The 27920-nt window shown below is 34.2% G+C and overlaps 2 long non-coding RNA genes across 5 annotated transcripts in view; one reads left to right on the top strand and one right to left on the bottom strand.

Moving 5' to 3' along the window:
* Window positions 1–27920, top strand: part of LOC121077537 — a 64411-nt gene that overhangs the window by 879 nt on the left and 35612 nt on the right. For all 4 annotated transcript variants that reach the window (XR_005824127.1, XR_005824125.1, XR_005824124.1 and 1 more), the window contains exons 3-5: window positions 10647–10691; window positions 13106–13163; window positions 22323–22389. This is a non-coding gene — a long non-coding RNA (uncharacterized LOC121077537). The remainder of the gene's footprint in view (window positions 1–10646; window positions 10692–13105; window positions 13164–22322; window positions 22390–27920) is intronic.
* On the bottom strand, window positions 108–26337 carry LOC121077538. Its single transcript, XR_005824128.1, has 5 exons — window positions 26152–26337; window positions 5876–6054; window positions 5018–5132; window positions 2258–2743; window positions 108–1393 (listed from the first exon to the last, which is right to left on the bottom strand). It is a non-coding gene; the product is annotated as an uncharacterized LOC121077538 (long non-coding RNA).

Raw genomic sequence — 27920 nt, 5'->3', positions numbered from 1 at the left:
CTGGTGACCTAAATTTATGGAAGTTATTAGGAAAAAAAAAAAAGGCAGTATTTTTGTAAGTATAATATTTTAATTTGAAAATTTTACATTGAAAAAGCTGACTGGCAGTATGAAGAATTTTGAGAAACACAGTAATAAACTGTTTGGACCCATTTCAGTAAAAACGCAACAAACTAGAGGTAGAACTGGGCCCCATCTAAGAGATCACCAGGAACTGTATTTGAATAATGCTAGCAAGAATAAGAAAGAGTCTTTAGTAAGGGCATCTGTAAAGGAATGGCTTCATATTTAGCCTATTGAGTAGGTGTTTAGGAGGAATACTTCACTATATCTGAAACGTTCCCATTTTTACCAAAGAGTCTACATGTAAAATGAAATAAGTCACCAGGTTTTTCTGTGCCCCAGACTTCATCTGGAACACATTGCTTCACTACCACAACAAGAGTTTGTTAGGAAGGGTACAAGTGTTAAAAGAATGGGGCCAGATTTGGGAGACAGTACAATAACGAATGGATGTGCCATAAGAGAAAAAAACAAACTGACTAGAAGTTTTAGGCACAACACTTTATAACATGAGTAAGCAATAAAATATAGGGGAAAGGAATGTGTTAAATAAGAAGAGAAAGTTTATTTTGACTGGCATTGACTGTGAAAAAAAATAATAAATCTAGTATGTCTAAAATTAGACCTTGCATATTGTGTTTTTGTCCCTTCTGCAAGTCTGATGCTTCTTCACTGATATGATTAAAGAGGTTTTGTAGGACTTACTTGCCTTCATACTGGGAGTAAGGAATAACCGTTTATACAATCTAACAGCTGGAAACACGTAAAATAAACACAAGCTATGCTACAGAAATCACATCCTTTTCAAGAAAAACACCAGTCTGTCAATCAGAACATAAGTCCACATACCATATAGCCCTAAACTAAAAGTTAGGAAGAATAATCAGTGCTGTATTATATTTTGGGAAGTCAATGGATTAGAAAAATACATTATTTTAAATCAGTCATCAGCTAAAGGAGTGACAATTCTTTAATAATGCCAGGATTGGTTTTGTAAGTGAATAGACCAGCAAAAAGCTGACTGGGTCTAGTAATCTTCAAAGCTTGATTGCTTTTTCTGATAGCTTTAGAAAATTAGTGGATGAAGGCATGTGTAATATATCTGGTCTGAGTAAAACACTTGATGTAGTGTCTTACAGAATCTTTACTTGCAAAATTAATTCAAATTGGCTTGGACATGGGGTACTGTCGCTTGGATTTAAAAATGTCTGGCTGAGTGCAAATAAAGGGTAATGAAAAATGGCAATGTATCAAGTTGGTGGGAGGTGTCTTGTGGAGCTCTGCAGGGATCACTGTTTGGTCCTGTTTATTTAACATCTTCATTAACAATCTGGAAGAGGGAGTAAAACAGCATGTTAATTAAACTGACACATAATAATAAATCAGGAAATGGTTCTAATGCCAGCAGTAATACTTGACAAAAATGCAGCATACTACAAAGGTTTCAAGAAAGGTTAACAGTGTCAATAACAAAGACTTAGCTGAAATATTATAAGTGCCTTCTACATTTTAAAAAAAATAGTCTAAAATACACACAAAGGGGGGGGTCAGAAACCTACTGACAATCTACTAGTTTAGAACATGATTGCACAGTATATATAAACAAAAGTAACAAAATATTATAAATTAATGAAATAATGTAATAGATAAACTGAAGTTCTCCAGAACAGCTGAAGTGCATTAGATTCAGTGGCATGGACTGAGTCAGTTTAGTAACCTCATGGAAAACTAGTATTTGGTGGGTAGGGAGGTCATTAAATCAGTTTTCTGATGTTTTTACATGTGATTGATTGCTAAATGTAATGTAAAGGAGGGAATATACAGGCAAGAGGAATTGGAGATAGGACCACATCTTTTAGTATCACTCACGGCTAAATTGGACTAGATATAGCATAAACCACACCCTTAAGTGTAATTTAATAGTTTCTTATGAAGTCGAAATTCAGCATTGTAGAGTACTGTTCCACAATGGCAAGATTGTAGTCTACTACTATAGCATGCTGGATTTACTTTAATTATACATACTCTAAAAAAATCAAATACGTAAGTAAAAACAAAGCTGTTCAGTGAACAGTGATGAAAATTGAGCAAAGACTACAGTGAGAAACGAGAGGTCAAAAATATGTTGGAATGTTAGTACTCTATCAGACACAACTGCTTTTGTTTTACAAACATAACTAATTTAAACACAGACCTTAAATATTGGTGTTATTGTCTCCCTGCTTTGAATGATTTACAGGAGCTTTTCCTGGCTGGCCCTAGGGCTGCGGTTCTGCACTGAATCATAAATGTAGAATCATTTTTAAAGGGCAGTTTGATGTAAGAAAAAGGGAGAGAACGTTCAATGTCTACTTTACCAGACCCAGTTTAAATTCTGCTGGGAACTTGTGAAGTCCCCAGAAAACACAAGAGTAGCTTAAAGACTCTCTCATGGGTCTCACAGTCATTAAAGTATTCCTATATTACCAGGAAATGAATATAAAACAATTAGGAAAATAAAGCTTTGCAATCCCCACACTAAATGTTGTGTCTCGTTAGACTGTTCTTGCAGCTTTTGGAGGGCAAAGCCTTATAGTCCGACAGGAATAGAGTAGACGAGCAACTCCATCTGTCCAGTGGAGCTCTTCTCCAGATTGGAGCACTGGAACATTCCTTGTTTCCATTAAAGTTGTATTGCTTTCTGTTCAAAACGAATGCAAAGTTATTAGAAGAAATAGGTAATAGGATGCACAGTATTGATGTCACATACCTTTCTATTCATGAGCTAGGCACAGACCTGTCATTCACAGATCTAAAACCTACTTGTCTGAAGGCAACAGTTCCACTGATGTAAATGAGAACAGAGAAATCCAAATTCATTTGCCAATATAGAATATGATGTATATAGAAAAGTGTTCAATACACTTTAGCAGCAGTAGAGAAAAATTCTCTTGGCGGCTGTTATGTAATCACCCTCCTGAACCTTTCTTGCAAAGTTATAGGGAAGAACCACAAAAACATTAAAGGTTGTTTAGGTGTCAGCTATTGTATTATGCTTATTACACTTTTTTCATTTAATTTATTCTCAGTGGCCTTGCACTGAATGCTACTATCCATTAATGGCACCAGTTTTATTTAGTTTAATTTTTAATCCTCTCTTTTTTAAGGATTTCTTTTCTCTCTCTCTCTCTTTTTTTTTTTTTTTTCTTTTCCACTCCAGTAATTTGTGAAGCATCTGCATTGGTCATGAACTAAACTATTCGAATTTTATTACACCAATGATGATTTTTAAACAGAAAAAAAAAAAACACCACCTACTTACTCATGGGAGTGCTAAGCCTTCCATTATAGAAATAATTAATCTCTTATATTTGCAAGATGAAAATCTTTAGGGAACATACGAAAAACAGCAAAGAACGACTTTATTTTATTTTATTAAAAGGAAAAATGATATAAACAGGCCTGGTACTGTCTATTAACCTGTGGAATGTGAAAAGGCATACAAACACTTACATAAAGCTTTGTCAGATTTCTTCCATTTGACTCAGGAAAAAAAAAGACATCCTACAGAACTTTCTTTACAGAAGTGTTATGGCAAGCTCTCACTAGATCTTTTCTAAATCTTTTCAGTGTTAGTGCTTTTTTTTTTTCCTTTTATGGTGAATGTTAACCTAAACTTTGCTATTCTAGCCTTAAGAAAGTTATATTAGCTATAATTAGCTATATACTTGTTTACAAAACACAATTTCCCCCAGTTAAATGAAGCTACCTGTGTTAAATTATTTTGTTTTTTTTTTTTTTTTAGTTTTTGTTGTATCAATGCATTTTATATGTAGCAGCTTCTATTCCTACTGTAGATGGGGAAAAACATGAAGACAAAATTGCCATTGTTCAGATCTCATAGACATGTTTTCTACTTCCCTCCCTCATGTTAATTTTGAAGAGTCCTTGGAAACATATACAGACTTACAAATGATGCTAGACTTTACTGATCCTTTCACTTAGAACAAATATACTATTTATGTATTTTTAGCAGACAAGGACATTTTAATTAATCTCTCTCCTATCAATGACTCATAAAAGAAGAAACAGACACAGTGACTCATAAAAGCCTTTAAAGAGGGAATATATAATATTATTTCCATTTTTGACAGGAAATAACATAATCTATATGATGATCTATTGGTTTCTTTTCTGTGTGGACATCTTTTTTCTCCTACATCTGCTTCAGATGCAGTTGCTGAGGAAGTTACTGTGCACAGTAGTCAACAGGACTGCTCCAGGGATTTAAGGACTTTCAAGAAGATCCCATACATGTTATGTGCCAGAAACTATCATAGCTAGAACCTATGCCCTGCCTCAGGGAAAAAATGAAAATCCATTTCTTTCTCTTGGAGAGAAAAAATAAATAAATAAATCACTGTTCTAGTACCACGCTCTAAGTCTGAAACCTGAAAGTTTTAGAGGTCAGTAACAACAACAACAAAAAAAAGGTTATGATTATTAGTAGTAGGCCTCACATAGGCTTAATTCTTTTTTCTGTGTTTCACAGCATAACTAAATGAAGAATACTTTACAGGCTTGGAGTTTGGAAGAGCATTATATCTAGAGAGAGTTCACAGAGTTCATTCAGATCTAAAGTACGGTTAGTTTTGGAAAATGTATTTAGCTTATGGAGCGTAGCTAAGTACAAAATAAAACTTACAGAAGATACTTCTTAAAACTTGTATAGTAAATACCTATAATCCAACAATATACATTAGAATATAACAGTTCAATTTCATTAATTCATAATTTAAAATTTTAAAAATCCATAAATATAGAATGCCAGACAAAATTAGTCACAAACTCTATGATATAAAGTTGTTAGAGAATGTACAATTCTCAAATATACATAAATTATCCCCACTAAAACTAGAGAGGAGCGAAGATTAATTAAAATAATATATGTTTAAAAAAATAGTTTGTGCTTTACCTTTTTTTCTGAATTAGAGCAATAGGCAGAGTTCCAGATGTAAGGTTGCTTCTCATGGCAGTTAACAAGCAATTCTGCTGTTATTCTTCGCTTAAGAGTTTGTTTGTATTCCAACCTACAAAGCATCCAACATCTCATTTAACATGTGCTTATTAAATATAATTATTTGCTCTCTATGTAAGTCAGTCTTGTATTCAAATGCTGATTTGGTTGTTTCAAATCAAGTTAAACTTCAGCTTCCAGCTGAGTTGTGAGCAGGGTAAAAATAGGATATGCTTCTACAAATACTGACCTAACAGCTGTTAATCCTTTCACAGGAAGGATTCACTATTTCTGCTAAGTGTGTATAAACTGCTGCATTCTGCTTTTGCAGTTCCATTTATAATCTATTTGCAGGCTGAAAGGATAAAAACAAATGAGAAAGAATTTTTCTGAAACCACATTTTGAGAATATCATTTAGATTGATGTCCAAACAGCTGTAGGTGATTATAATAGACTAGTTTGAGAACGTTACCAGCTTGTCAGGTAGACCAAGTGATTTCTCTATGCTCCTTCTTACTTGTTACATGTCAAAGTTCCTCAGAAATAATAAGATGATGAAAATCTTTCCAGATAGAAAAAATAAGAGGCTGTTACCTCACAAATCAAATTTTCTTTGGTGACCCGTTGCAGAGAATGAAGGCTTCCAGTCATCCTTAGTGATAAAAAATATCCCAATCCCCTACCCAGTGCAAGCAGAACATGGATAAATTAATTTTAATAAGGATCAAGAGCTAAGCGGAAACCTGAGGAGCACGACATGCAAACGAGTACAGACAAAATAGTAAGAGTCTGAGGTCACAGATCCACTGTCCTACCTAATGCAGGTGTGCCTTCACCTGCACTGCAAAGCTGGATTGGCTTTTGAGCATTCTTTCTCCTTAGATGTTTTCCTGTTGTTTCATTTTTTGTGATAACCATCGCATGATCCCTAAAATGCAGTAAGTGGTTGATGAACATGCTCCTGGTCTACAGCAGACCTGAAGTTATGTCTAAACTGAATACATAGCATGAAATTTAACAGTGATTTATCTTACACCATGTGACTATTTGCGATACTTGTTAGTTTGGTGAGTTTTCTACAGAAAATATAAGCAAACATACAAGCTTTTGTTGAGAGACTTGCAGCAAGCTTTTCTCTGCTTTTACTGATTTCCAGGACACAAAGATGATTTTATTAGACTTGAAAGGCAAATGAGACTTTCAAAGTGGTGGCAGAAGAAATGATAGCAGTTACTATGTTCTTCCATCATGAGCTTCTGTCTTGACTGCTATACTGAGTACTTTCACAACCTTGACATAACTCAAGAAGAAGTACAAAATTTTGTCTGTACTAGAATTCTTTTCAGTCCTTTAATATTCAGTGATAGCCCTATAGACATCCTGTTTAGTCCTTGAGAGAAATGTACTGAGGAAATCACTGAATTCCAATACAGTCAGCGTAAGAGGCATGATTCTACAAAGGATCGTTATCTTACCAACCAGAATATTTAAACGATTTATGGTAAACTAATGCAATGTATGCTGTTACATTTAGTGTTAAGGTACGTTGATCTGTGAAGACAGATGCCAGTGATACTTGTGATATACTGTTGAGCAAATGTGCCTCTATGTGGAGTTTCCAATATGCCATAACAAGAATACGCTATGTTTGATCAAATTAAAATATGTTCTAATAAACAGTAAATTGGAAGAAAATGACATAAAATGATAGTCTGGAGTAAAAGCAGAACACATTGGCTTTTTGCAAAATTCAATGTCAAGTAATACCCAACAGACAAGGGATGGCAACATTAAATTAGCTGGAAGAGCCTTTTTCTCAGAGTGCCTCATTTCCGTTCTGTATTTGGCCAATTATATACCTGATAGGGAAGAAGTCATAATCCTTCCCAATTGCACAGGACAGCATGTACCCCAAAACCCCATATTTTGCATTCCCCTGAAAAGACAACCGTCATTTCTCCGTGGCTTTGTTTTGTGAGTTGCACATTCCTACAGAAAAGCTGAGTGCTTCCTTCCTTCTCATTTAAAGAAAGATGGGTCTGACTGAGAGGTTCGGCTGTTCAATTTGTACTGTCTATATATACTACCCATCAGATGTGCTAGTATCTTGTTCGTTAAAGTAATTTCTAAAAGCAGTCAAATTTTCATATACCCCAAATGTTTTCTTGTATAGAATGGTGCCTTTAAAAAAAAAAAAAAAAGTAATGCTAAATAGACTCTCTGATATTTATTTTCCTTTCGATTTCTTTCTCATGGTACAACTGAAGGTGTGGCAGCGAGATGACAACTTTAAAAATGCTTATCTTTCCATAAAAGGTCTAAAGTAATATCAGTAATACAACTTTAAGAATTATACATGGTTATCATAGGCTGGTCTGAAAATTCTGCAATTGCTTTTTCTAGCTAAATACCTGTGTTAAAGTTACAATGGAAGTTCAGACCAACTATCGAGCTTTTAAACGGTTCAGAGCTGCTCTTATGAAAATGCATCTCCAACTGCCTTTCCTACTCTGTAATTTGTGAACTTCAGTTGTTATTTTGGAAAACATTTTGGATCCAGAAATAACGTAGGCTGTTTGGAAAATTGTTCTTTAGTGTACATTATGTTTACTCTGTTGTAACATTACCAGAACGATAACATTTTTGTATTTAGCAACTGAAAAAAGCTGGTGGCTGACATCTTAAAAGCATGGAGAAGGTTCATTCACTCATAGAAAATCTGTTCATTTATGTGATCTATAAGTTTTTTTTTCTTTAAAGCTATTTCTTTAATAATGCTCTTGTAATGTCATCCCACAACAACCACCACTGCTAAATCAGTTATGTTTTTTTTTATTATTATTAAAAATGTCTTATAATACAAGTTTTACCATAATATTAATGCAATTTCTAAAATGATTAAATTACATCCTAGCAGTTGGTTGCACTTCAAATATAATATTTTTTCCCTTATATCATACCCTTGTTTAATATTTTCATTACTGAGTAGTCAGTATTAGCTTCTATAGCTTCTATTAGATTCTATAGTATATTAATTTCACTTTTGTTTACTTATTACATGTAGAACATCCATACTCTAATCTGATATCTGGTCTGTATTCTATCAAAGAATAGAAACACAATCAATAAGATTCTATTCAACAACCAAAACATCTCATTGACATTAAAAAAGTAAAAGAGTGAAAGGGGACTGTCTGGGAAATCCTGGAAACTAGTCTCTGAAAGTACAGTTGCAGAAACCGTAGGCTTCATTTATTTCTCTGTAGTGAAAATTGAAGAATATTGACAAATGCTATTTTATTTCGTATCCAGATGCTCCCTTCTATGAAGTAATAAAATGATTTAGTCAAGGAGTATTATATTATTTACAAGACTGAAGAACACCAGGCAAAATCTCAATTCTATAGCTGACTAGTTTTAAATCTCTCAGGGAGCTGCTAAAAATATGTAGTTGAGGAACTATATATATTCTTAAAAATAGTATTATGTAATATACAATATAAACAAGTTATATGAAAAGTACCAGTTTCTGTTTCCTGTCTGACCCCAAATATAATCTAATACTTTTATTGTGGAACACACTGTATCGTGTTTATATGTTAGCCCACAATGACATTAAATATTCCAGTTTATGATTAAAGTATTTTGGGGGTGACTAAAGTATTTGGGGTAATCACTAAATACGTGACTTCATATTTGTTCTGTTGTGGACAAGACTTTGCTGGAAGGAAGGACAAGGCTCTGTTCTTTAGATGATGTCATTAAGAGAAAATAGTACAATGAGTAATTGCTAAACGAGAATGGGATGCAGAAAGATACCCGGCATAAGAAGCAAAAGTAAAAAAAAAAAAAAAAAAAAAAAAACAAAAAAAAAAAAAAAAACTTTGGTGAAGGTACCAGACGAATACATTAAAAAAAGCGCATAGGGGAGGAAATGAGGCATGGAATATGCTGTAAGGAAGAACAGCAAAACATGACAGCGTAATCTAAAAATCTCAGTCATGATAAAGGAAACAGTGAAGGTTGAGAGAGGTTTTTGTGCTTTAATCCATTGTCTATTGTGTGAACGAGCACACAAATTTTTACCTTTCAGTATGATATAGAATATTTGAATGTGAAAGGAGTAGCAGATAAACATTGTGTATTTCTTTGGTAAAAAATCAGAATCATTCCCTCTAATAATTATAACTTCTACGGCTCAAAAGCCCTTGAACACTGAATCACAGTTGAATAGCATTTTCACAATGAGGAAACCTGCAAAGCAAGAGAGTTCAGGGACTACTTCACACATTGTAACAGTCTTAATTTATTGCACCACATTAGAGGTCAGCCACAGTTAGTTTTGTTCTCTTTAAACTTGGTTTTTATATTTTCCTCATATGTGGAATTTCAACATTACCACCACTAGGTTTTCCCAATAGGAGCTCCCTACTCTCACTAGAAGGTTCCCATTATAACAGGAAAATTGGGCATCACACACTGCCTTATAGACCCAGTCAAGAAGATTGAAGATTTGACAATGAAGATTGTCAAAAACAGTGATGCTATTCTATTTCATCAGAATACTAGTTCACAAATATGTCACTGCTTTCCACAAAACTCACGTTTGTAACTTTGCTGCTCATGGTAGCCCCTAGTCACATTACATTCACAGAATAACTCAAACACTGCAGCCATCTGCAGCCTTACATGCATTTCATGGTTTCAGCATCCAACCTGCATTTTGAAGTCTTCATGATTGTAAATGTTGGTAGTGAGGTTTAAAATTTTCCATTTACTATTTTTTCCATTACAGTACTGTTTGCCAATATAAGTGGTCATAAAACAGAATTATCTTGTGAGAAATTCCAACCTGTCAAGTCTTTCTAATCACAAAAAGTCTGTCTAAAATTTAATTCAAAATAAAAGAGTGAAATCACTTGGTTTTATAATTAAGTAAAATTTTTCATTCTTAAAATATATTACTGAATTTTTATAGTATTGAGGTGTGTATCAACATACAAAATATTGAGCAGCGGATTAGAAAATTACCAGAGGATATGTTAAAAGTCTAATTTTAAGTGCACTCAGGGAAGCATTAGATTCCTAAATGCCCTCCAAAGTCATTGGAGAGAGGAAGGTATTTCTGTACAGTAACAGGATGCCTGAATTAGAAAGGTGTTTGCATCTTCATAGATCCAAGAAAAACAGATCTTTGCAAGATTGATGTGAAATGAAAATCCAAATCAAATAATTCATTACAGTCAAAACTGGAATAAAATCTGCCTGGTTTACGTAAATTTGCTTTTGAGTATGATGAATTCATTTACATATTCTTATTAAGATCTTATTGATCTTAATTTAAGCTTTTAATCAAAAAAAGAAAATATTTAAAGGTACTTTGAGTGAAATATATATTGTGTTAAATTTGTTTGTTACAATGCTAGAATATACACTATAAGCAACACACTACTTACAGAAGTCCTTTTAATTTTATAGAATAACTAATGGGTTTTAAGAACATATCTGTTTTCTAATCCACTTTTATCATATTGGATTTGATGATTTAGAAGTGAATATATAATTCCAATTTTTTTTTTCTTCTAGGGTAAAGATCTTTAACATTACCTCAACAAACAGAGGGAAAGAAGAGTGAGTAAATTTTGTTTTTCCTCTGTTCAGCAAGCATCTGATGTCAACAAACCAGTTTTTAGTGTTTTGGACTTCATGTACTCCCAGTAGTGCGCCCGAAATGAAAGACTTGTGCATTCATCTGAAAGAAGTTAGGATTTCAGCTAACTTGGAAATATTGTCTCTGAAGTGTCTGAAATCCAAGAGGCACCCAAATTCCACTGGCTGATGGAATATCACTGCTCTGTTGACCCTGGTACTTCAGAAGGTCTTCCCTAGGTTTTCTTGTCTAGAAGATGCACCTAAACCAGTAGAAATTCTCATGTTTCAGGTTTCAACCCGACCTTGCAAAACAGTGCAAAAACCTAGCATTTTTTTTTTGTCTTTTGTACATTAGTACTTAAACCAAAAAAAAAAAAAAAAGTACTTGCAACAGCGTTATGGTGTTATGTCAGAATTTCTGAAGATGATACAGACATAAGATTAAAAAATATATAGTAAGTGACATGAAGATTCAGTTCAGCTGGCATTTTTGTATGTGATTTATACTTTGCCTACTAAGTCAGAGGATGGACCAGTCATGCTAACTTAGCCTGAACCAAAAAGAAGTGGAAATGTTGTGTCCCCTCCCTCTGACCTAGAGCTTTCCTTGGGGTGACTTTGAAAGTGTTTTCTATACTTTTGAAAAGAAGTACACGAAAATGTTTAAAACAAACAACCAAAAAAAGTAGTTGATATAGAGAATTTTTTTTTTTTTTGGTAAAAACATATCAGGTGAAAGAGAAAATTCCTAATGTTTTCTAACTTTTTTTTTGTCAACTTAGAGAACTATTTTTAAAAACAAAGGCAGTAGAATTCAGAATTGAGATACTTGGCAGTTTTGTCTCTAAACAAAAGTACCAATCTGTTATGGCAGAATTGTTTAAGTGCCCCATGCCTGATTTTATTTTAATATTTTTTTTTAGGCTATAAGGTAATAATTTGAAAATGGAAACAAAAACTAGATTATATTTGGTAGGGAAATACAGCAATTGAAATCCGGCACCAACAAACCTCACAGAATGACATGTTGAAATTACCAAAAAGAAAAGATGACTTATAATAATACGGAGAAAAAGATAGGGGAAAAAAAAAAAAAGACATTTTAGCACAATATAATCTTCTATTCTCAGAGAGAATAAAATTTTCTAAACTTATATACTGAAAAACAGGAATCAAGCCAAGTAAGTTCGTTTAGTTAGGTTAGAGGAGATAAATATTTTTCATCGTAACAAGCATACACGTTCTCCTGTGTTGAATATCAAAGCATCCAGCAGTGAAAGTCAGGAAGGAACAATGATGATTGGCTCCCCTAAAAGTGCCTATAGTAAAAGGCCGCACAAATCTCAGGTGAAAAGAAAAACTCGTTTGACAAGGTGAGGCTTCTAACAACATATATGCAAGCCAAAACTGAGTTATTAAGGCAAGAGAATGAAAAATTTTCACGTATATTGCTGGAAGGAATACTGTGAAGGGTTGTTCTGCACATCCAATGATTATCAAAAGCCCACAAAGAAGAGCTGATTGAACTAGAAATTTTCCCCTGTTTAGATCAAAGTTAAAAACAGCGGTAAAATAATAATGATAATAATATAAAATTTGAAATCCCCCCTAATGCAACAGGATAACATACAAGCAAAAATGCTAAAAGCATTAAATAAATATCAATCCATGTTCTCCATACCATCTCTGAGAGACTAGATCTGTAAAACAAAGCATTAATATCATGCAATTTTTGATACAAAGACACATTATGCTCTTTTCCTGTAAAAGGCTTATATGACATCTATTACAGTAAAAAACATACAGGGTAGAACTCTATAGTTCTGTCAGAAACATTCATTGAAGTTAGAGTTTGTATTTATGAGCAAACAGGGAGAACATCTCCATTAACAGATGAGTTCATTTAGATTCATTGTTATGTGTTGTAAGTTTAATTCAAAAGAATTTTCTTTAATGAATTTAAAGACTGGTTGTGTAGAAGTGAGATTGTTTTGGACCTGTATCAAGTACAGATTTAGCTGCCTCCTCATATCTTTGGGGATTCTGAAGTTTTAAACTAATCTGAAATTTCTTTAGAAGTCAAAGCATATTTTGGTAACACTATTAATAGTGTCTCTAATTACTGGGTGCTTTAAGCACAATTATGGAAATGTTCTTGGTACACAGTATTAATTTCTTCCAGTACTTATAAATTTGTGCACTGATGTATATCACATTCTAATGCTATCTATCCATAAATACAACCAGAAGTACAGAAGTAGGATAAAAACATGTATGTTTTACAGAGAGGGGAAGGGGGGGGAAAAAAAAAAAAAAAGGTATACCTGGATGCTTTCTCCAGATTAAAAAATATCCAGCTCATGCAATTACTGTTTATTGTCTTGTTTGTACAGTAACCTCCATTAAATGTTTCTAATGTTCCCTGTACCTGCTGTTGGAAGATTTAGAAAGGTAATCATTTATATTTAGTGATAAATAGAATCTAAAAGATAATCCCTGTAGATAATTGGGAAAATGTGTTTTTTTTTGTTTGTTTTTAAATCAATCATGAATGTGATACAAATATAAATACCAGTTTTTAGGGTAGCATTTCATTCTAGCTCCTATCTAAATCTTTATTATTTATTATTCCCAGAGGCAAATAAAACGCCTCTGACGCTCACCATGTTTTGAAAGAGCCACCATCAAACCACCCAAAGAAGTTGTTTACTTACATCCTGAATTTCAGCACTGAAAGAACTGTCAAGCTTGTGATTGTTTATTGCATTTTAGGAAGAGAAGGTTGAGTGTAAATGCACACTAGTTTTAATGAATAAATAAAAAAACTAATAATAATAATATTCTAATAAATAAAACTTCTACTATAATCATCATGGGAGTTTCTACCCCTTCCAGGCACAAAAGTAAAAAAATAAAAATGAAAATAAATCAACAACCAAAAATATTATTATTATTTCAGAGGAGAAAATACATTTCTGTAAAAGAAGCCACGTACTAGTCTGTATTAATGATGGGAAATTGACTCTACCTTAATTTCTAGAGAAAACAGACAAAAAGAGAACAACTTTATATTTATCTGCATTTATGTAGATATATTCCCAATTAAGTTGACTCCACCCCCTCCTCCCCCCCTTTAAATTCACAATAGACAACTGGTTAGAAAACAAGGATCACATGGAATACCAGCCATTCATTTGGATTGTGCGTATTCTCACATTTCAATGCAGTTGATCAGTCTTGCACGTGAACTCATACTCGCTTATATTTGAGCGAACATGCAAGACAGTTACTCCTGAGTGATGTACTAAATGGAAGATAATGACAGAATGAATTAACCAAGTGTTTTTAGGAAGAATCTGTGTTCTCAGTAAGTTTTGTGACTACAGTAGTGCTCTTAAGATTATTACTAGATTTAAGCAAATACGGCAAAAGTATTCTGTAATCAGTTTTCTTCGGTAGTATTTGCAGACACAGTTTTATTAAATATTTAGCTGAGCAGCTTTGATGGAGTAGTCATACATTTATATATGACTATTATTATGACTTCACAAGTCACCTATCAAACAAAATGCTTTAATTGTATGAGTATGTAGATACTGAATCAGTTTCAAAGCAAAAGCTTGAACCACCTTCACGGTGACTTAAACTATGCATTTTAGTTTGCAAAGACCGTATATGTAGTCTGTTACTGTTAATGTGTGTACACATTGGAGCATTAATATTGATTTTTATCTTTTTTTTTTTTTTTTAATAAAAGCTGCAAGTATTGCACAGAAATCATACAAAAATGACAGCTTGGTGGCCGAGAGAAACGGACTATTATTTAACCTGGTATACTGATATAATTGCTAAGTAAAGCAGTCAGTTACCTGACACTTGAGAAACTCTGCCAAGTCTAGAAGTTGTGAGAAGGTTCTGTGTGCCTTTCTGATCACTGGGGAGGGGGGGAAGAGAGAGACAACACAAAAACAAACAAACAAAAAACAACCCACAGACTTATAATAGGGTGAATCTTTACATTAAGGCATAGATGCTCCACTGAACACAGCAGAGCCTTATCCATCCATGCTTCTTGTCCATATGAAAACTTTAGGTCAGGAAGAGACATGAGTACACCATTTTGGCATGAAAGCAAGAAGGAGCAGTGCAGTGCTCCAGCAGGTCCTCTCTGAGGATGGCGAAAGGGCTGGGCAATTTGCATCTTCACTGCAAGTAGACGTTGAGGGGAGAAACACCCTGGAACTAAAACAGTGGCACTGAAGGCTGCCATAGCAGTAGCTGAGAATTTTGAACATAAGAAATAATATTTTATACACTCTGGAAAAGTAATTCCTTTTATTATTTTTTTTTTCAAATGAAACATTTTGAACATTTATGTCAGTTCTGCTTAATGCAGTTTTATTGTTTTGAACAGACACTTTTTTTTTAATCCATGTGTCAAGGCAGAGCAGTACAGGTTTCCCTCTGTTCTAAAGCAATCTGATCGTTTACACCCCAAAGTCATGATCTATAAATACAAAAGTACTTCCTTATCTTTGGAAGAGTTTAATTAGTAGGAAATGTTTTAATTTAAACAGATAGCGTATAATTAATAACTCCAGTAAAGGTGGACAAAGAAGAAGGAGGCTTTGTACATCCTTAAAAGAATTTTACAAGCTATTTATCTAAAATTAATGAACAAATTCTGTAGTCATAAGTGGGAGGAAAAGCTCAAATAATAGCACATACTGTATTTTAATTCTCTCATTTTCTTGATGAAAAAATTGTTTCACTGGTTGTCTATGGTTTCTTACCTTGTTTGAATTATTATTTTTTAATTATGAACTGTGCTGTCATGCCTAAGAAAAATGTTTGTCATGGATTCTTTTCTTGCCATTCTTAAGTATTTTGACAAAGAACAAATGATTAATACATTAAAGATTCATAAGTTTGAGATACCTTGTCCAGGAAAAATATTTAAAAGAAAAAAACAAGGAAGATGGATTTCCATCCCCCCCGAATCATCATACCAAAACTAGACAGAAAGATCTTGGGCATCATTTGTACACATTCCAATTCTAACCTATTATTACAGTAAGTTCATTTTCACAGAAGCATTTTCCAACTCATGTGAAACATGGTACTATGATTCTGAGTCAGCACACCACTACCTCTACATATATGAATTTCTAAATAAATTTCTTGAACCAACCTTGGAAGGACACTTCCTCCCCTCAAGCACAAACAAAGAAAATACTTCAAATACAAGCAGAAAAAAAGACAATGAAGTAGAAAAAACCCTCCAAGGATCTGATCCAGAACCAAGCTAAATTAAGAGGATTTAAACTATTAACCTGTTCTTTCTGAAAGATTAATTTTAGAACTTGCTTTCTTCAAACAGTCAGAAGCACTAGTATTCCAGAGGCCTCAAAACAAAGTACTTGGTGAAATAAAGCCCTGAAGTGTAAATCCTGTGATATATATGTATGTATATATCAATTATATGAAAATTGAACTATTAAAAAAAAGCAAGGAATTTGAGGAAAAGCATATAAAGAGAAAGAACAGGTAAGTAGTGTATTATCCAAAAATCAGATTTAGCAGATAATATGATAATAATAAAACAGTGGAGAAGAGATTAAAAAAGAAAAGCACCATTAAGTGCCTTTTTTTTTTTTTTTTTTTAAATTTCATTTGTCAGTCCAGAGCTTTAACAACGTACCACCACATATGACAGAGTTTGCTACTTTGGCCAATGCTGGATATCACAAAGGATAGTAGAGTCTTTGAATTGCCAATTTCAAAACCACATACACTTCATTCAAACTGGTATTTACTGTACCTGGCATTCTTACATTGATATACTGTTGATATAATCCATAAACGCAATCCTAAATTTCAGGTATGTTTTTTCAACTCAGTTCATGAACAGCTTTAGTGTCTTTATGTGAGATTTGGGTTAGAGCAGGGAAAAATGCTTTTTTCAGGAAATAGAATCAAAGTTTGCTGTGCTATAAATAAAAGATGGAAGGTAAAGAATTTACAAGTCTAGTCATTGTCTTAAGAGATGTATCTAGAAGAGAATATTTGATTTTGTCACCATGTTAAATGAGTTCAAATCCTTATTCGAGTATTAAAAAAAATAATATAAAAATGGATTTAGAATTCCACTATGTATGCAGACTCAAAACTTTATTTGCTTAGTCTTCTTTACCCAGCTTTTCACATTACTGGTGCTGGAGGGAGGTTAGCAACTATTCATCAGTTGAAATACTGATTTGAAAATTCCCTCAAAGGTGCAACAAAACTTGACTGATTATTTAAATGCAGAACTGCAGAACAGTAACCTCTCCTATATGCTAATGACTTGCCCAGGTTGCTGTTGCAACTGCAGACAGCTTATAGATTCTCCAAGATGAAAAGGACTCTTGGAAGAAAGATGCTAGGAGATGCAGGCTGAAAGAACCCATTATTTCTCAACCACAGTATTCCTCTATTCTCAGAAATGGATGTGATACTCCAGTAAAAAAAAAAAAAAAAAAAACCATGCTCTTCTGGAACTGATCTAAATGAGGAATCACAACTTGCTATTGTTGATCATTTGCTCTGTTTGAGTGGCTGATGTGGCTTACCTAGTTTCATGCTTGTTCAAAACTTATATAATGCCAACTTGGAAAAAAAAAAAAAAAAGATAATACCTAACCACACAAAAATGAACCCCTTCCCTTTCCTCTGAAAGAGACCATCAAACAACATAAAAAAAAAAGACCTAACCCCCCCCCAAAAAATGTTATTAAAACCTTAAGTTTATAAAATATGAAATATGTCCTTGGAACGAGGAAGTATTAAATTATATTACCATATGCTCCCCCCTCCTCCTCCTGTCCCACTTTCTCTATATAAGTACTGTCCCCTTTGGTGACTCAGTGCATAAGGTAAACCTGCTCAAAGCTAGAATTAGTTGTAGTTTTTATCTTTAAGGCTTTAATTTCATTTATAGAACAAGGTAGAAGATATACAGCATATGATATAGGGTAATGCAGGGGTGGGAAAACAAAAAGATGTAGTTTGGACATTTGAAAATGGTACTGGAAAACTGGATTCTATGAGACTTATTTAAAGCAAACTACTTCTTCACAGGAAATCAGTAGATATATGTCGTGTTCTCTGCCCCCCCCCCCCCCCCCCCGTAACCTCCCCCAGGGTCTTGTCTTCATATTTTTTCTGGGAAGACTCAGATAATTGATTTAAATATATAAAATCCAAGTTCTCTGAAATTAGTCAGAGCTTTTGACTCTGTTTTTCACTTCCTCAAGTGTGAAATGGAAATAATACCTTCCCATCTCAGAGGGGCATTATGAAAGTACATTAATTAATGTTTGACAAGTGCCTATACATTGCATTGAGAAGAACTGTTTAAAAGACAATGAAGTGATTAACAGTTCTTTCCTCAGATCAAAGCCATAGTGGTATCCAGTAAGCCAGTCAGGCCAGGGAGCCAGCAATTAAAAATAGGATTAAATGAACTGTTGAACCTCTGTTCATTGGGTGAATTAAATTATCTCAGCATACAGGACAAAGCATGGATTTTGTATTAAAAACAGAATATTTGTGCAATTGCACTGTATCAGAAACCGCCCAAATAAGGAAGCCCAAAGAAGGTTGTGCTGGAAACAATTTTTGCTATGTAATAATTTTCGAGTGCTTGCCTTTTCAACCTTCAGTTATATATTGCACTTTTTTCAAGCATATTTAACCCCAAATTACAGAATCATCTAGGTTGGAAGAGACCTCCAAGATCAGCTAGTCCAACCTCTGACCTAACACTAAGAAGTCCTCCACTAAACCAGATCACTAAGCTCTACATCTAAACGTCTTTTAAAGACCTCCAGGGATGGTGACTCAACCACTTCCCTGGGCAGCCCATTCCAATGCCTAACAACCCTTTCAGTAAAGAAGTTCTTCCTAATATCCAGCCTCCCCTGGAGCAACTTTAGCCTATTCCCCCTCGTCCTGTCACCAGGCACGTGGGAGAATAGACCAACCCCCACCTCGCTGCAGCCTCCTTTAAGGTACCTGTAGAGTGCGATAAGGTCGCCCCTGAGCCTCCTGTTTTCCAGACTGAACAGCCCCAGCTCCCTCAGCTGCTCCTGGTAAGACTTGTTCTCCAGACCTCTCACCAGCTTTGTTGCCCTTCTCTGGACTCGATCAAGCACCTCCACGTCCTTCTTGTAGTGAGGGGCCCAAAACTGAACATGGTACTCGAGGTGCGGCCTCACCAGAGCCAAGTACAGGGGCACAATCACTTCCCTAGTTCTGCTGGCCACATTGTTTCTTATACAAGCCAGGATGCTGTTGGCTTTCGTGGCCACCTGAGCACACCGCTGGCTCATATTCAGCCGACTACAATCAACTTCAGTAATCACCCACCATTCTTTCTGGAATTTTAGCAGTATGTGGTTGCTATTCCACAACTGGGATGTTCTCAAATTTATTTCACTTGTATTCTCTCTCAGAACAAAATCAGCAGCATGCAAATTCAAACTTAATTACCAGAAAGGTGTTTGCACTGCAAATAGTTTCCTCTCTCCTCAGGATTTTCTAATGATGGCATTGCACATGTGCACAAAACTCTACTGTTTCTACTAACAGTTGATTAATGTGGTGATAGTTTCTAACAAGATATAATCAGGATGACATACTGTAACAAGATAATATCTTCCATCCAACAAATCCAATTTCAAGCTGCCCAAGAATAGGTAGTATGAAATAAAGCTGGGTATTTCTTTGGAAAATATGTAGTCCAGGATACTGCTGATAAAGCCAGAATGTTCTGTATTTAAGAACAACAGCAACAAAGTTATGTTATTAACATGTATATAATGTTTTCACATAAAACAGTAAATGTTTCTAAATAGGCACGTCAAGTTCATGATGCATGTCATGATTTAAATCTTCACTGTGCTCTAGTTGTCCAGAACATATTTGGGAAAACTCCGGTCTGTCATCTCACACCAAGTGAGAATTATTTTCCACAAAATTAAAGAAGCCAAGGAAAGAAAGTGTCCTCACATGTCCACTCCTTTAGTAGCAAAGATAATTCTTTCTGCTCCAGACAATCCAATTAACTGAGCAGAACAGGGACAACTCTACATCTGCAAATCATAGAATGGCTTGGGCTGGAAGAGACCTTAAAGATCATCTAATTCTAACCCCCTGCCGTAAGCAGGCAAGCCACACACTAGATCAGATTGCCCAGGGCCTCATCCAACTTGGTCTTGAACACCTCTGCAAAGATAAGGACTAACATCTTATATTCATTAGAGGTAAACTTCTTATGTAGTCACTAGTCCAAGAATCAACTCTTTAAGAAAAATCTAACCCATCATAAATGTAGGCATTATTAACATTTATTACTAATTTTTATACAAAAATTAAATCAACAATATATTGCAAACAAATGATTTCAAAAAAAAATAACATAATTCCAATAAAATACTGAGGTGAATTTACATAGAGAACCATAGCTACTGGGCATGTACTTTACACAGGGAGACATAATCCCTTCAGAAGAACTCCATTACACATTAGATTTTGTTAGTTTTCTGTTAGTTTGTTATCTAATATGTATGTATTTTAATGTGGAAAGTGATGACATTGGCTCTAAAACCCATCCAAGCATAATGGTGTAGGTAATCATTGATCATAAAAAGAATGACGTTTTAGGGTTTCTGCTGTTCTTGGTATATGTTAAAGCATGTAAACAGCTCCAGTGAGCATTTTTATTGTCTGTTACCAACCACAAAAAAAGTACAGAACAAAACCAGCTTGATCAATATTCACAGAACTTAGGCAATTCAGCTGCAGAGCAAGACAGAGGTAGTTATTGCATGTAGACCAGAAAATGCGCAAAAATGGGCTGATGCTTATACCCCTTTGTATAATTTGTTTGTAGGAATTTCAGTACAGTAACAGTCAAAGTTTGATTTTGATCCTGCATACCAGTAAGACAATTTAAATATTCACGAATATAAGTAAGGGCAGTATAAATAAAATAGATTATAAAACTAGAAGGAAATTTCAAAGTAAAGGAAATCCAAACATACTTCGGTGGGATGTTATTTAAGTTACAGGGACCAGATATCTATAAACGTGTTTGTTTTTAAAAAGCTTTTATTTTATTGTTATGGAATGTATAATCACAGAATCTCCCAGATTATTGCCATCTCACGTCTTTGATTACTTGCTGTTTTTCCAGTAGCCAACTTTTTTTTTTTTAAAACTTACCTGCAAATTCTCACTTATACTAATCCTCATATCAATTCAATCATTTGCTAACCTACTGCTGACCAAGAACTAGATGTTCCTAATTTGAATTGCTCTGTACCCAACTCTTCCTGCTCCACCAATTTAGTTTTTTTTTAATGTTCTGATGTATTTTGTACTTCAGTTAACAGATACACCGGAGAGTATAATAATCACGAAGATCAGAACATAGCTTCCAAATGCCAGAAATACTAGAGAGACAGTTATGTAATCTCACAAGGAGGTTTATAACACATGGATTTCATCATATACTCCCACAAAAGACACTGAGTCAAAGGACACTGGCCTCTTTCTCTGGAACAGCAATTATTTACTATGAATATATCTGGCGTAAAATTCTCTTCTCAATAGCAATGCCATACTTTTATTGATTTTTCCTCCTCCCCCTCCTGGAGATGTGATGAAGTGAGTCAGACTTCTTATGCCTTCTGAATAGACAACAGGGGCCAAATTAGATATAGAGAGTAATGTAATTTACAGCTTAATCCATCTATGGATTATTTTTGGACTTTATACAAAAGGGAAGAGCTGGGGCTTGACAGCAGAAGGTGAGCACTCATCCAGACATGAAATGGACTAAAGGTGAAGCTAACAGAAATTACAATAGTGACTCATAACTATGGAAGGAGAAAAGAAGATTAAATTTTGCAGAACAAAATTGATCAATTTTAGATCCATAAAATTAAGAACTAAATATACACAGGTTTAAGATGGTTTGATGTCACATACTTTAAGTAATGTGGCTTGATAGTATAAATTAGTTAAGTTAAAATACATGTCCTGAAAATGTCAGATTATATGCAATATATACTCAGCAAATCTTGTCACTGACTACTTTTCTTCCATCTGATGCAAAGCCTTAAAAACGTGCTCAAACGCACAGGCACGTTCAAAAACCTACCCAGAAATTTGCTATGAAACAACGGTCAGAGTCTGGAAGGAAAACCCTGGCAGGTCTTCTAAGTGTTTTGGTGTTTCTGTATCTATCAAATTTGTTTCCTTATCTACCCAATTTTCATTCACAAAGAAAGGAGTAACTTGGAGTATGTCTGAGTAACCCTTACTCTAAGCATCTTCTCTGAAATAGATGCCTTAGGACTCCTTCTGAAGTAGCAAATTTAAGATATCTCATTTGGTTCTTTTTTAAAAATAATATAAGAACAGAAGACAAGAAACAAAGTCTGGTAAATGTTATTCTGAGGAGATAGGTTAAGTAAAATGATCTGCTTGTGAAATTACTTCTTTAATCTCACAGCTGAATTGATGTTTAGTGATTCTCTTTTACTTCTACTTTCTTGTGAACAGGAGCAGAGCAAAGGACAAGCAACAAACAGTGTGAGAAGCAAAGCCAGCAAAATTTGGCCTTTTACGAGTATGTATCACACTTGATTTATTCAGCTCCCTTGCATCTCTACAACCAATCCCTCTACAATTCTTCAAACTCTCATTCATTCAAACTTTTTCCTAAACTTTCATTCCCTTCTATATATACTAATATAATTCTTCTTAGCCTACTGAAGGGAACATGCTATTTTTTAGTTTGCAGCTTGACAAAAATCGACTGATTAGCTGGCTGCTGCTTCTTGGAGAAGCTTTACCTCTAAGTTACGGGCAAGCAAAACAAATGACTTCGGAGTCCATACATGACTGAACCAATGTCTTGCAGACCTTCGTAGGACCACATGCCTCCTTGTCAGATGTGGTTGAAATTGGCCAGCACAAAGTTATTGGTGAGCAGGAGGATAGAAAGGGATGAATAACAAGTGGCAGTGATCAGAAAGCTAAGTAAAAACTGCATGAGATATAGAAACTAAAAGCAAAAATAGTAACAGTTCATTTTCAGAAAATAATCAAAAAAAAAAAAAAGAAACACACATGCAATGTCAGCATGCTTTTCCAGTACTTTATATCAAATCATGCACAAGTGAAGACAGCAAGGAATGCATTCCTTTTGGTTCTACTTGCTTTTCATTATTCTCTCCCTCCCACCACACACCCTTCACAAGTCTCCCCACGTCAAGGAAAGTAGGCTATACACACAGGTTATTTTCTGTAGTCTTTAGACTATAGAAACATATACACTTCTAAAGACTCTTTTCAGGCATGTATTTGAGTTTAACACCAATTCCCTTCCACTGTGATACACACTGGAGACACACAAGCCAGTAGGACTCAAGTACATATTGAGAGGTATGTTTCTAGTGTGTCATCCTCTAAGTTAAGATGACATTGTCAGTACTTCCATGATTTGATACCTTGAAGCCTAGTGAAAAAACTAATCAGTCCTGAAATGAAAGTAGAGAGAGGTATTTGAAGTCTGCTGGAAATTAACTGCTATGTAATTCAATGTTTACAATTACACATTGAGATTTTTTTCATTGTTGTTTTTTTTCCAGAGAATTATAGAGACAATACATTTTTCCTCATGCCTATCTTCTTGATAAGGTTTTTCAACTAAAGTTACAATCAAATCCAATATACTAGCTTATGAAAGGCACTTATTTTTTACATTTTCAGAACTATATATTCTGACTGAATACCAGATGCTAAATCAGTAAAAATGCTTCTTTAATGATTGCTAATTGAACATCAGATCTGTTCAAAGCGGTCTGAAGTTCTCATCTGCAGACTGGCAGATCTATTGTATGCTAGCACCGAGTTACTGAAATTTACAGTATATTCCTATTTACTAACATTCTAGCAGGATTATACTGCTAGCTCCTAAACACTGTATGAATGGACACCCAATTGTGCTATTCAACTTCATATGTTATTCAACATTACTACACCTTAAAGTCAGTGAAAATTAAAAAAAATACATAAACAAATAGGATGTTGTTAGAACACGTATATATTTTAGTATTGTCTTTCTAGTATGGGACATTCCTTTGGTAAGTCTGGGTCAGCTGTCCTGGTTATGCCCCCTCACAGTTTCTTGTGCACCCCCAGCCTCCTTGCTGGCAGAGTGGTGTGAGAAGCTGAGAATTCCTTGACTCTGTGTAAGCAATGCTCCGCAGCAACAGAAAATATTGGTGTTCTATCACCACTATTTTCATCAAAAATCTAAAACACAGCATCATACAAGCCTCTGTGAAGAGAATTAACTCTATCCCAGCCAAAACTATGACAATATCTCATCTGTAATTGTAAGAAGGACTCACCTAAAGATCAATAAATGCTTTAAAAAACAAAGGATTTCTAAAATACTTATATGAAGACTGTTTTATTACACATTTTATAAATGGGAAAACTCTAAGACATCATCTAAGAAGAGACTGTTTAAAAGATATTCAGTGTTGAGCATTTACCCTAAGGTGACTTTTTAAGGCCATACAGTAAAAACTAAGGCTAAAAAGCAGCAGAAAATCCTTTAGTCCAAAATAACTACATTAAATATACATATGTATATTACAAAGAATTGTAAGTTGTGACAAAAATACTTGGGAAGCATCAAACCAAAATAATTGATTTAATTGCAAAAAAAAAAAATAATCAGAAGTTTACAGGAAAAGGAAAAAAAAAAATGCCCTCTGTTTTAGAAATGCTCAAACACCCTTCCTCTCCCCACTCTTTTGCTAGCTTTTATATTAGAAAGAGCTAAGGAAAACTCTTTATTTCCTGTAATTGGTACTGCCCATGAAAACAACTAGTAACTGATGTCAATACAGAAGCAGAAGGATATTTACACTATAGTATTAATGCATATTCTAAAGTGGTATAAGCTAAATTCTAAACTTTCTGGTGGGAAGGCATATGCAGCATATTAACAATTTCACTGGGAGTCTGTGCTCTATGAACAGATATTTACTGAATGGTTTCTAAATTATTTCCATCCACACTGAAGGACTACTTCGTTAGCTATCATTATCCATTTTATTACACATAGTCATAATGTTACAGTTTTCCATTTCTGAAACTGTTTCAAACTACTGATTTCAAAGTGTTTTTGTTTGTTTGTTTGTTTGTTTGTTTGTTTGTTTTTTGAAATAGCCAGAAACACAGTGGGCTGTAGGCTTCATCCCCTCAGAAGACTAGGTACGGCTCTTTACTTGGGGCTTACAAAAAGAACTACTCTCATAGCATTCTATAGTAATAAACAAATTGAATTTTTATCCATGTACTACAAAACATTATCTGTATATTGATAGTTCAACATCAGCAATATAAACAATTTCTTAATCTTACCTTGAAAACAGCCCATTTCAAAGAGAAAATAAAGATATCTAGTTTTGGAGTCTCTGCAACCTATCAAAATCTTTTTACTCAGATTTTTAAGTAAAATAAAACAATAAATAAAGAGATGGTAACAGAAAAAAGGAACCTGAAAAAATCTTCTAGTACTTCAGTAATAACTCATCTACAGTGATTTTAATATTAACTGAATTTACTCTGTATTTAGCAGCTTTAATTCAGTCTATTTTCATTTTATCTGTTTTCTAAATGCAGATTGCTGGGTGGTGTAAAAGGGAGTTAATTAGCTATAAATACCAAACAGCACCCAAATAAAAAAGCTCATTATGAACATACAGTGAACAGCTGTGCCATTTGATGAATTGGTTTTGTTTCTAGCAATGCTTCTATCCATTTTCTAGATTGGAGAAGTCTTATCTGTTTACATTACTATCTTCCATGAAAACAAAATATGCATCGCATGTCAAGGGCCATGAGAGGCCATAGAGAAAATAAATTAACTATATTTTTCTAAGACAAGAATAAAGTTTGTAATAGATTGCATTAATAAGTGATGTATTCACCACCACCAGTAAAAGTAGTAATATAATTGAAAGAAATAGTATAGCAAGTGATCATTAGATTGTGTTATGAACTGGAAATGCTGTTGGATGCCTACTTATTTACTATTATCATGCTTTAAAAAAATATTAATTTGGTTACCTCACTTACTGAATTTAGAGCAAATGAAAAATGTTAGATCAATGACTGCAAAGTGTTAGACTGCCATACTTCCCCTGCTGAAAAGCTGTAATCTTGAATTAGCAGAGATTGTATCCTCTTTGTTCTGAAGGGATAGGATAGATCATGTAGAAATCTGATGCTAACCTCTAATTGATAAAATACAAACTGTCCCATCAATAAAAAGTGGAAGTTTAAATCAATATAAAAGAATTTATCATACCTTTAATTTCATATGCTCACCGATATTCTGGCTCTTAAAATTTACATCATGGAGGTCCTACTAATGAGTAGCTTATGCTACAGAAATTGCACCTCAAATCCGGACGTTATATTAGAAATCACATAAACAGGTGTCAAAATAGATGGGAATCACAGATCCAATTAACTGCCAGATGTTCTGAGTCATAATAACTCTGCCCATTTCAAATCCTCCAACAGTATCAGAACTTATTAAAGATTAGTTTCAGTCCTAATTAATAACTGCTTGAACTGCTTTTTGTAGTGTAGGCATAAAATTATCTGGAATTGAATGGAATATTGCAGATGGAATCAGCAAATAGGGACCAGATTTTCAAGTCGTTAAACTACAGCTACTGGCTTGGACTATAAAAGTGGGATGTAGAAAACTCACTGTTGTATAACCAAATTCCTATGACATCCACTAATAACTTTTTCTGTCTTTGGTGCCAAATTGACTTTGTGCATCAGCAGAGTGAATTATGAATAAAAGGTTGTTAATTTAGTTTAAAGCTATAATTTAAGCACAGAACATGGTAATTTACCTGCATTATTTTATTAATATAAGTAATTAATCCATACTTGCAGTGCAATCAACACATAACCGTAATCACTGATACGCTAGGTGATGCTTTAATTTACAGAAAAAAAAAGATCCAGCAAGACTATGGTAGGAAACATTAAAAAAACAAAACAAAACAAAAAAAACCCATATCATATTCACTTGGACTGTCAAAACAGATTTGAAACTTATTCATATTTATTTTTCTTTTTTCTTTTCTCTTCTTCCTTCTTCTTTTTCTTCCTTTCCTTTCCTTTCCTTTCCTTTCCTTTCCTGTCCTGTCCTGTCCTGTCCTGTCCTGTCCTGTCCTGTCCCATCCCGTCCCAGACTGAGTCTTTTCAAGTGATGGGAAGCATTTCAGAAAAGGAAAGCCCTTGTTGCTGGATTCTTCTCAGCAAAATTTAGTATTGGAGGGTTTTAATTTATTCTTAATTTATATTATTACAAATGTACAAAATACAACCTCTTATACATTTTTATCTCAATCTGATAGTGGTAGTAAACATAGGTATATATGAGGACAGAATTTCAATGTAATAAAGATCCCACTTGCTTAGTAAAATACATAAAATTCTGCCATGTTTCTTTTAATTACACAATTAATGGACACTTCTGACAATTTTTTTCATTGAAAAAGATTTCATCATTCCATTGTTATTCATGGGATTTACCCACACAGCTCTCCCATGTGAGACTGAAGGAATTTACCCTTGAAAAAAAAATGTGGTAAAGGTTTATAACATCTACATGTGTGTGTCTAACTCTAAGGCCCTCACAACAACAAACTGTGAAAGCCAAACCAACAAACCAGGAACTGGAAGAACATTACGTTGGTTTTCTCCTTCCAGCTATTTTCTTTCCTGCAATAAATTAACATTCAGGTGCTTGGAAAAGGGGAACATGTCAAGTTTCAACACCTCCAAACTATAATACTGTAAAGGAAGATGAATGCAGTGCAGCAGTCCAGAGGATATAGCATTTTTAAGAAGCTTTTTGGCCAATGGTACCCTCAAGATTCTTATACTGAAGATGCATTTTCTCTTTTTTTTTTTTTATTTTTTTTTGTCCTATATTTATACAGTTATTACATTATATCTGTGTGAAATATCACAATTATAAGAGTGATTTATGTAACTCATTTCCCTTTATCTGACACTAATGCTTTCTAGAGGCCCCAACATGTACAAAAT

The sequence above is a fragment of the Cygnus olor genome, chromosome 13 (assembly GCF_009769625.2).
Source record: "Cygnus olor isolate bCygOlo1 chromosome 13, bCygOlo1.pri.v2, whole genome shotgun sequence".
Taxonomy (NCBI): Eukaryota; Metazoa; Chordata; class Aves; order Anseriformes; family Anatidae; genus Cygnus; species Cygnus olor.
Note: the sequence above shows the minus strand (reverse complement) of the source record. Positions and strands in the feature narration are given on the sequence as shown.